At 45.8% G+C, this 9,562-nt stretch overlaps 1 long non-coding RNA gene across 1 annotated transcript; it reads right to left on the reverse strand.

The window, feature by feature from the left end:
• Positions 1-1,454: 1,454 nt before the first annotated feature.
• On the reverse strand, positions 1,455-6,920 carry LOC140402327 (uncharacterized). Its single transcript, XR_011938125.1, has 5 exons — positions 6,890-6,920; positions 5,341-5,394; positions 3,630-3,710; positions 2,332-2,437; positions 1,455-1,737 (listed from the first exon to the last, which is right to left on the reverse strand). It is a non-coding gene; the product is annotated as an uncharacterized lncRNA (long non-coding RNA).
• Positions 6,921-9,562: the final 2,642 nt, after the last annotated feature.

Below are 9,562 nucleotides of genomic sequence, written 5' to 3' on the forward strand. Positions count from 1 at the left end.
CCTGTTGGGTTCTTTTTTCTTTCTCATTTTGTTATTGATATTTTATGAAAACCTTTAATAAAAATTATTTTTTAAAAAAGGTATGGGCAGTATGGTGCCACAGTGGTTAGCACTGCTGCCTCACGGCGCCGAGGTCCCAGGTTCGATCCCGGCTCTGAGTCACTGTCCATGTAGAGTTTGCACATTGTCCCCATGTTTGCGTGTGTTTTGTACACAGATCTTTATCTTCCTTTTATCAATATACATTGAAGCGGTTATATTTAATTGCAGTGTTTGAGAGAGGTAGTGTCCAGCACAGGAGTATGCTGAAGGCAGATGATTAATGCTTTACATTGCAAGGGTTTGTATGAAAGATGTTGCTATATTTGTAACCTGGTGCACAATTACAGGAAGTATAAAACCAATTAGACATGCAGTGGTCAAAGCTGGTCAATTGAAAATAAAATAGCAAATAAAGCAGAGTATAAACAAAGTCAACAATGCTTTTATTGTGATCCAATACAAGATTGAGGTCGAGATGTTCCATAAACAAACGTTGTAATGTTTCTTTTTTTTTTAAAATATACAGATCAGCAACTTAAGTCACCCAGAAAAAAAGAGGAGAATTTGGAAGTCTTCAAAAACACCACCAGCGACATTTCAGGAGCAGCTTCAACCCTGCAAGTTCTGACAAGCCTAACCACCACCAGCCAATGGAAGTTATGACTATGCTTTCAATCATCAAATTACATTTACCATCTTCATTAAAAGGGACGTGAATCTCCTGCACTGTGCTTCTCGATTGTAACCTGCAAACCAGCATAGGTGGGCAGTTGCTCCCCTATACATCACTGAGCAACTGGGTCACTTATTTTTTTGATATAAATTTCGAGTACCCAATTAATTTTTTTCCAATTAAGGGGCAATTTAACGTGGCCAATCCAAGCCTGCACATCTTTGGGTTGTGGGGGTGAAACCCACGCAAACACGGGGAGAATGTGCAAACTCCACACGGACAGTGACCCAGAGCCGGGATCAAACCTGGGACCTCGGCGCCGTGAGGCAGCAGTGCTAACCACTGCGCCACCGTGCTGCCACACTATTTCACTTATAAACTCAAACAATTCAGTGGCCAGGACAGAAACAAAATTCACCCACAGAAAGTCAATGAGATGAAACATCAACCATGGTCAAGATGAAAACCTTTGCGCAATAAATTTGCTCTGTAGAATATCGGGGGCACTAATTTCCAATCCAATGTTGGGGTTTAGCTAAATAGTGTTTCTATTGTTGGTCCACCTTTATATTTTTGTATTCTATCACACTGCAATGGGCAGTTGATAAAACGTACTCCAAACTTCTGTGTGGGGGACCAGATAGGCTAGATTTCAAACAAACCATTGCAGGGTCGAGTGGCTGGATCGAATCTTCTGATCCCAACATTATACAAAAAGAGTATATGAAAAAAAAAAAAGGATAGCTATACCCTTTAATTCGAAAAGTAAACATTTTTGATTGTGTTATATTTAAAGCTTATTCTTGCACTGCAGAAAGAAAATATCACACCACTGTGCATAAGTTGGCGTTGGAAAAAAAAAAGTACTTGTAGACTGAAATTTTGTACGTCAAACTCTGGGTAACTTTGACCACTGCGACATCCCATGAAGACATCAGGAAACAGCCATGCCTTTGCAGACATTTCAGCCATCACCATCATGAAGTGTTCAGCCGAGGGGAACAAAGCAAACAGACGTTGAACTAGAAAATTGAAGAAAAATCAAACACAAGTTAGTTCTAAACTAGCGAGGTGTTAGAACACTAAATTGTCCACTTTCACAAACCTTGAGCTATACATGGGACAAACTCTCTGCTAGGCCAACTCATGACATGTCAAGAATTGTCTGTTGCATTTGTCCATTCTCGACGAAAATTTAAACCTCCCAGATTAGAAAGAATATCACTTGGGATACCATGGAAATTGAACTTGTGGGCGGCACGGTGGTGCAGAGGTTAGCACTGCTGCCTCACGGCACAGAGTTCGATCCCGGCCCCAGGTCACTGTCTTGAGTGAAGTTTGCACATTCTCCCAGTGTCTGCGTGGGTCTCAACCCCACAACCCAAAGACGTGCAGGGTGGGTGGAATGGCCACGCTAAATTGCCCCTTAATTGGAAACTCAATCTATAAAAAGAAAACAAGGTACCGATTGCCATAGTGGCAGCAACGTAGGCCAGTGAGCAAAGGTACACGATAACCAACTCGCCATATCTCAGCCAGAAACATTCTAGACCAGTTTGACTCCTATCACCAACACATTTCCCCACTAATCTACAATTTAAAAATGAGTAGCTCACCCGAGTCAATTCCAGTCTCTACATTGTGTTACTGTTTAAGGGCAGCTCGGATTCCTTTAATAATCTTCTGAAGCTTTTCTTCATTATCAACGAAGCCCTCTCCATCCTGTAAGAAAACAAGTGGATACCGTGTTAAAGAATCTGGTCAGCGGATGGACATGGGCCAAAATCTTCCACCCTCCTTGGCGGCTGGAATTTTCCAGTGCCGCTGAGAGTGAATGGAAGTTTGGCTGGAACGCCAAATTTTCCGTTCTTGCTCGCGATGGGTCCTGCCACGGACAAGGCCGGAGAAATCCGCCCATCATCTTTACCGGATTAAAAAAAAAAGAATGACGTTAGGAGCTGGAAAAATGTAAATTGGGCACAAAATTTAAAAAAAGTATAAACTGGAAATGGGAGTTCTGAAACTTGAAACCTTTACACCCATTGTTGAAACATTTAAAAAGAGCAGAGATTTTCCAGTCCCGTCGATGTTGACAGCACTTCATGTGGTTTCCCTCTCCCATCGCCAGGGAAACGGTCATGGGGTTGAGGGGGGGGGGTCACCTTTGACAGGACCAGAAGATAAAACTTTAGCGGAAAGGGCTGGTTCTCTGAAATATTCCCCCTCTCCCCCTCCCTCTTCCCCCCGGCCTGCACTTTCAACATGCTGTTTTGAACTGCAGGACAGAACCATATTATGGAAAAGCTTTACAAAAATCAAAAGTGGGAATTATTATCCTTTCAGCTTCCATGTAGAAACTGAGTAGCCCACAGGATTAACACTTGGCAGTCCTGTTCCAAATCCTCTGCTGGCCTGACTTCTATCTGAAATGGATAATGGCAGCTCCCACCCCAGCTACTAGATGAAAATTAAAAAGAAACCTCACTAGCCAACTCACCAGAGGCAGCTGGGAACCTGAAGAATGCTATTTTTTCCTCATTCTGGTGGGGGGGGGGGGGGGGGTCGTGGGTGGCACAGTGCCAAGACCAGGAACTAGAATACAAGAGCAGGGATGTACTTCTGAGGCTCTGGTTGTTTCCATGGCCAATAATTTATTTTCACTAGCACACCAGCGTTCATTCTTCATGAAAGCTTCAAGAAACCCCTGATCCTACACTGGTGCAACATCCAAAACACACGCACCTTCAGCAGGGGCAAGGAACCCCAACTCATTTCAACACTACTAAAGACCAAATACAGCACCCCTAACTCATTTCAATCAGGATTGAAAGACTGCACAGCGCAATTATGTGAATTCACTGAGCCAGTGGACAACCCTTAATTGCAGAGTCAAGACCGCACGCACACAACTAACCAGCTTGGAATGCAGGGTTTTATCTGAACCCTTTATCTGAACTTCAAAGCAGCCAGATTTCCCTTTGACAGAACGTCCAGTCTGAAAAAGAAAGGACATTTCAATAAATAGAAAGGTAGGCCATTCATCACATCAAGCAAGTCAAATTTATGGCCGATCCCGACCTCGCCTCTGTTCACCTCCCTTTCGAGCAAATACCTGGAATTTTCTTATGCTGCAGTGATTTTGGGCAGGATTTACCGGCCTCGTCGTGCACAACTTGGTGACCCGACACAGCCATCGTGCCTCACAAGAGGCCTCCCACACGTTTTGTGACATCCGAGAGGTCTCGTGAGATTCAGCTGAACCTCACGAAACATCACGATCTGGATCTCGCCCTCACTGGGCATGATTCAGATCAGCATCCTCCAGGGGCCAGGGAACTAATGGCCTCCACAGCGATGCCTTGCCAGTTAGTCATTGTCATGGGAATGTCACTTTAAGAAATGTTTTTCTGCTCAAGTGGCTGCAGTGATGCGAGTGTGGGCGGAGCCAAGCTCTGGCTCTGCTTTTTAGTTTCGCTTTGAGGAAAAGCTTGGGTCTGTGTTTTTTGGTTTCGTAATAGTGTTGGAGCTGAAGCCAGACAAAGGTGGTGTAATTTCGATCTCTCTGCCATGTAAAGACTAGCTCTAGATCATTTGGTGAATTCAGAGTGATAACTGCTCTCAGTAGAGAATTTAAACCTGATGTGCTTCTGTAAAAAGGATTTTTGTCTTGTGGATGCTAAAAGGAAAGTTTAAGGATTACTTAAGAGTGTTGTATTCTTTGGGGGGTAGTATTTGAATTGATGGTTGCTAAGATGTTCACTGTTTTAAAAAGGTTAACTGAGTTCATAGAATAAACATTGTTTTGCTTTAAAAATTACTTTTAGTGTTCTGCTGCACCACACCTGTAGAGTGGGTCGTGTGCTCCCCATACCACAATCTAGTAAAAGTTGTGGGTCAGGGCCATGATATACTCTGGAGTTCTCTAAACCCTGGCCCATAACATCATCAGGCTCTGGGCAGGGTGGTACCTCAGCACTCCTGCTCTGCAGCCTGGCACCTTGGCAGTGCTACCCAGGCCCCATGGCAGTGAGGGTGCGCAGGCGGCAATAACAGTCTGGTAGTGGCACTGCCCGTGCAAAGGACGTCTCACCCTTAAGAGGTGGAGTGGGAAGGGGGGGCTCAAGGACCCCAGAAGCAGTACGTTGAGTGCAGGGATCGATCCTGGGACCTCGGCGCCGTGAGGCAGCAATGCCAACCACTGTGCCACCATGCTGCCCAACCTGCTGAGTACTTGCAGCATTCCCGCTTTAGTTCCGATTACCAGGGTGCGAATCCTGTCGTCCCCCTCCAGTATCACAGCCTTTGGGCGTTAGTCAGGATAGAATACAAATTGTAACACGTGGCTAGGATTAGTCAAATCTTTACAACATTTAGATAGCGCAATAATGTAGTTAAAAACTCAATTATGTAGTAAAAACTCCCCAGGCTGCATTATAGAAACCTTATCAAATAGAATTTGGCATCACGCCATCCAAACAACTACTTAGGACAGATGACCAAAAGACAACGTGTGCTACTGAAATCCAAGGGACATCATTTGGTGTTTCTGCAGTAAAGAGTCTCTTGGCAGCAGTCAAACTAAAAGCTGGGCGATTTTGAACCGTTTGATGCAAGTATTCTCTTACCATATTCAGCTGACCTGGAAATTCCGCTTCAAGATCATTCCTTAGGGTGTTAAACTGTAGCAAAACGAGGAGGATAAGTTCAAACAAACCACACGAGCAATTCTTTAAAACAGTCATCATTTCCCCTCCCCCAAAACCTCCATGCGAAGCACAATTCTTCTTTCGCATTCAAGGTCTATTCATTCGAACGATACACGGACCAACGGCACAAATTTCAATGCAGAATATTCATTGATTTGCCAGGACCGCTCCAGATAAGGGTCGTTTTTACAACTAGCAAGCACAATGGAGGTTAGTCACCAACAGTCACCTCCTTGTACCAAGATGAGAGGTAGGAGCTGGAGGTAGCCATTCGGCCCAGGAAGCCTGTTCTGGCTTTCAATGGATCATGGCAGGATCATTCACCAATTTCCTACTGGCCAGATCCCTTGATGCTCAAAATCTATTGATCTCTCGTGTCTTGAATATATTCAATGATTGTGCATCCCACAGCTCCTGCAGTAACAAATTTAGAAATCCTTCCCCTCAGCCCAAAATGGTTAACCCCCCTTATCTCAAGACTGTGACCATATGTTCCAGACCCCTCAATTAGGGAGGGGCCTGCAGCCACTCTGTCAAACCCCATTTAAAGAATTGTTTCATTTAGATAATTTCTTTTAAACTCCAGAGACTATACTCCTAAGTCTACTCAATCACACCTCATAGGACAACCCTCTTCCCAGGAACAAGCCCAATAAGCCTTTATTGCACCCCCTCTAGGGCCAGTGCATCCAAACAACACAATAATAATCTTTATTATTGTCAAAAGTAGGCTTACATTAACACTGCAATAACGTTACTGTGAAAAGCCCCTAGTCGCCACACTCCGGCGCCTGTACGCAGAGGGAGAATTCAGAATGTCCAATTCACCTAACAAGCACGTCTTTCGGGACTTGTGGGAGGAAACCGGAGCACCCAGAGGAAACCCACGCAGACACGGGGGGAACGTGCAGACTCCGCACAGTGAATCCAAGCCGGGAATCGAACCTGGGACCCTGGCGCTGTGAAGCAACAGTGCTAACCACTGTGCTACCGTGTGGCTCCAGCCATGGCACATCGGCAGTGCTCAATGTTCTCTGCCCCAAGATTCCACTGCTAACCGAAAACTGCACACTTGTCAAAGATTATAGAACAGAGGCTGCTGGAAATACTCAGCAGGTCTGGCAGAATCTGCAAGGAGAGAGAGAGAGAATAGAGCTAACTTTGAGTCCTTTGACTCTTCATCGAAAGTGAAGGGAAGGAGAACGTATTGAAGCGGTCAGAGATTGCAACGGAAGGGCAGCACCGGCCAACCATCTTTTGTACTTAAAAGTTGCTACTTTTTGTCGCAATCTCTCGCAGCTCTAACACATTCTCCCTCTCCTCAGCTCTGATGAAGTCCTGAAGGACTCTATAAACATTGAACTCTGCTTCCCCTCCTGGTAGACGTGCCAGGTTTCCTCCCCAGCATCCTTGGTTCCGGTTTCAGATCCCAGCGTTCGCAGTATTTTGCTCATGATAAATAGCTTACCTTATTGCCATACCCTCAGGATTGGCTGGAGAGAGAAGGAAAAAAAAAAAATTTAACAGAAATAAGATCTTAAAAAAAAAAATTTTACAGAATATTTTAAAATAGTTTATAGCGCAAGTGAAACAAATCAGATCCTGCAACATGTTTTCGTGCAAGATCAGAAATACACAGCCCCATAATGTTTTTTTCAAATATAAATTTAAAGCACGGTGGCACAGTGGTTAGCACTCCCACCTCACGACGTTGAGGACCCCTGGTTCAATTACTGTCCGTGTGGAGTTTGCACATTCTCCCCGTGTCTGCGTGGGTTTCACCCTCACAACCCAAAAGGATATGCAGGGTAGGTGGATTGGCCACACTAAATTGCCCCTTAATTGGAAAAAAGTGCATTGGGCACTCTAAAGGGCAGCACGGTAGCATTGTGGATAGCACAATTGCTTAGCAGCTCCAGGGTCTCGGGTTCGATTCCGGCTTGGATCACTGTCTGTGCGGAGTCTGCACATCCTCCCTGTGTCTGCGTGGGTTTCCTCCGGGTGCTCCGGTTTCCTCCCACAGTCCAAAGATGTGCAGGTTAGGTGGATTGGCCGTGATAAATTGCCCTTAGTGTCCAAAATTGCCCTTAGTGTTGGGTGGGGTTACTGGGTTATGGGGATCGGGTGGAGGTGTTGACCTTGGGTAGGGTGCTCTTTCCAAGAGCCGGTGCAGTCTCGATGGGCCGAATGGCCTCCTTCTTCACTGTAAATTCTATGTTAATCTACGTTAAATTTGTTTTAAAAATATTCAAATAGAAATTCAGAGTACCCAATTAGTGCAAACTCCACACGGACAATCATCCGAGGCCAGAATTGAACCTGGGTCCCTGGAGCAGTGAGGCAGCCTTGCTAGCCACTGTGCCACCGCGCTGCCCAGCTTCCCGTGAAATCTCTGTCATGCGCCAGAACCACACCCTGTAGATTCTCGCCACCCTCCAGTTAAAGGGGCTTTTCCGAATTGCTCAAATCGGATTCATTAGTATTTTTTGTCTTGTTGGCATGCCCACACCTTCTCTACAGCGACACCCTCAAATAATCTTACAGACCTCAAGTCTTAACGACACAGCAGTCTGTCCGAGGAGAAAGAACTCCAGCCTGTCCAACCTCTCCTGATCATGTCCAATGCCAATACTGCCCTCCGCACCCACACAATAGATGCTCAGAGGCAGTGGCCATTTAAATCTAGGCACAAGACTCTCGAATGAATAAAAGCTGGAAAAGTTCACACTGACCCGAGATTTATTTTAAATGGCTTGTGGCATTACACCGAGCGGTCACAATCTGCCGTGTTACGTGCAATTTTATTTATTTATATTTTTAAAATTTAGAGTACCCAATTGTCCCCCCCCCCCCCAAACGATTAAGGGCAATTTAGCGTGGCCAATCCACCTACCCTGCACATCTTTGGGTTGTGGGGGTGAAACCCACGCAGACACGGGGAGAATGTGCAAACTCCACACTGACGGTGACCCGGGGGCCAGGATCGAACCCGGGACCTCAGCGCCGTGAGACAGCAGCGCGCACCACCCACATGTGGAATTTAAACCCACAAAAAAAACAAATAGAAAAGTAGAGTTTTTTTTTTAAAATACAATCTGTAGGGTGTGCCTGGCGAGCCAGTTTGGCTCCGACCGTAGGTTCCACCTCTGCCTGGAGAGGGGAAAGATTTGGAGAAGGTTGCCATGGCGATTTAGGCAAGGCAGCAGGAAGAAACAACAACATGGAAGGTGTCAATGCCGTTTGGGGGAAGGAAGAGGATGGTGGGAGGGCGCCAACAGACCCGACTTTTGGCATGATGAAAAACAATGACAGGGAATTTTCTTTTTTAAATAAGCAAAATGGTTTGGATGCAAGTCGTCGAGGTGCTGTCATTTTGAGCAATGTATTTTCAGAGTGTCTCACAGCTCCAATGGAGTTACACCCCAATTTAAACGCAATCAAGGCAATCTCAGAAGGTTTGCCCTTGATGTTGAAATGGGGACGAGCTCAACGCACATTTGCTGCTCATTAAAATCAACCAGGAACAGTTGCTGGGCAACCAGGAACAGTTGCTGGGCAACCCTTATCCATCGTCCCAGGTGAGGGGTGGTGATGTAACCCGAGGATCTCCAATAACCTCAGCCGGTACGGGGATTGGACCCGCGCTGCTGGCCTCGCTCAGCATCACAAACCAGCCGCCCAGCCAACCGAGCTAAGCCATCATATATCATGAATTCGCAGGATGTAGGTCACTGGGTCAGCATTTATTGACCATCCACCAATGATCCTCAAGAAGGCAGTGGCGAGTCCACCCTCTTGGACTGCTGCGGTTAAGTGTAGTGGAGGTACTCGTCTGTGGGAGCCAATGAAGATGGTGGTCTTCCCATGTGTCTGCTGCCCTTGCCCTTGTGACATGGTGGTAATGTCACTGGACTAGCAATCCAAAAGAACTCTGAATGTCCCTTTCCTGGTCAAGCCTACACGTGACTCTCAGATCCACAGCAACGCTGACAGAAATGGCCAAACAAGCACCCAGTTCAAGGGGCATTTACGGATGGGCAAAAGAAGAATAAAAGGGTAAATTTTAAAACCTGCAGCTCTATGGAGTGTGGATTCCTGAAACATTAACCGCGTCAACTCAAGCACAGCATTTTTGGGACCA

Source organism: Scyliorhinus torazame, chromosome 25, assembly GCF_047496885.1.
Source record: "Scyliorhinus torazame isolate Kashiwa2021f chromosome 25, sScyTor2.1, whole genome shotgun sequence".
In the NCBI taxonomy this organism is placed as follows: Eukaryota; Metazoa; Chordata; class Chondrichthyes; order Carcharhiniformes; family Scyliorhinidae; genus Scyliorhinus; species Scyliorhinus torazame.